The following is a 1,798-nucleotide window of genomic DNA, read 5'->3' on the forward strand; positions in this document are numbered from 1 at the left end:
AGTGTAGCACCCCAACTTCTCTTTCAGGTAATTGTCAGCAACTCAGCAGTAAATATCAACACGAAGCAGATTATTATTGTAGATCACACAGGGAGAACAAAGGGTAAATATTTAACTGCAGCAGTGTTTTTGACTACATTCTGCGCAGTGAGAAAACCTGATGTCATTTTCAAGGTTCCCCATTTCTTACTTCTTTTCAGTCGGGTCAAGTTTCTAAGCTTTCTAAATCTCCGTTTTCTGGCTAATGAAAAGAAAATAGGATTCCACCGGGTCTCCTATCTACCTACTCCAGGACTTCTATGAGAATCACATGAGATGAGGCACAGGAAAACACTTCACAGACATTTGGCTAAGCCGTAAAATGTTTGCATCTGGCTATAAAGCCAAGTCGTGTTCCTGGCTAAAGAAACTCCAAGGAGGCTAGTCTCTAGGGGAAGGAAGCTGGGCATTGCTACGTGATGTCATTACCTGGTGCCCACAGCAGCCATTTCCAGGCTGGGCTGGCTGTGGGCTTCATTTTGCGCCATGGGGTCTTGGCAGCATTGGCTCTGATTTGGTGGGCTGTCGCTTCAGGGTGGTGGCGGGGCCTGTGTCCCACTTGGGGAAAGCCAAGTGTTGCTTTGTGAGTGCCAGGTCTGTGGAGCCATTTCTCTGTAAATGGCCAGTGGCACATTTTCCGAGTCCTTTTATACATAGACATTTATTAATTATACCGTGAGTATTGATGGTTGGTGGGGTGAAGAACTCAAGTTCAGAAATCAACATCTGCCAGCATTTTGAAAGTGTAACTCCATGGTCTCCTGGTGCACAATAGCTGGCATTCTGATGGCATTAAATTTTCCTTTGCTGAGTTTTTAAATTCTAACACATTTTGAACTCAAATACTCCCTATTTCCACCTCCACATCCCTTCTTAAAAAAGGGCATATTTTTTAGAAAGTAGAGTGGACTATATCGTATGCTTATTGACTCAAATATTTCAGTACAGTGTATGTTCTGTTCCAGCCAAATTGTTGGCTGAAGAAGATAAGATATTGAATTTTTAATTGCAAGCCATTCCAAAACTAGTTGTTTTGTATCAACTAGCATACAATCAGTAGTTAACTATTCTCCATTGGTTTCAAGACAAAATGCACAAATTTAATTAGAACTCTGAGGCACAGCCAAGAACTTAATGACTGATAATGATTTGGACAGAACTAAAACTCAAAGAAGGTGGATGGCAGTGAAAAATCTTGAGTATTAATGAAGGAAAGGATTATGCTGAGCTTAACACACACACACAGACACACACACACGTGTGCATGCATGCACACGTGTGTGTGTGCATTGCTAGAGCTTCACTTAAAATTAATAGCAATGTGCTGTACAGTAATCAATTGTCTCATATAGCTAAAAAGACAGTAAACTATCCAGAGAATTAATTGTATCTGATTCAACTTCTCAATGATCTCAACTACCTTATAATCATAGAAGCCAAATATAACCCAGATCTCCCAACTGGTAGTGTATTGACTGTCTAATTAAGAAGCAAAACTGTCTGAGGTGATTTAATATTTAGCCTCATTCTGCAGTGAGATGGATGTCATGTCAAAAATCTGATGAAATATTCACAACTACAACCTATTCAACCCAGATGCTACTTGCCCAAATTATGGAAAGGAGAGTGGGAAAAGACTATATATATTTTTTCCTTGTGAACATTTTTCATTTTTGTAAACACTTTTCTGTCCTGCTTTATTTCCCTCTAGAACTATATAAGTATGTTCTTTATACTTACTAGAGTTTGGGACATAAGT

This window comes from Myotis davidii, unplaced genomic scaffold (genome assembly GCF_000327345.1).
Source record: "Myotis davidii unplaced genomic scaffold, ASM32734v1 scaffold332, whole genome shotgun sequence".
NCBI lineage: Eukaryota > Metazoa > Chordata > Mammalia > Chiroptera > Vespertilionidae > Myotis > Myotis davidii.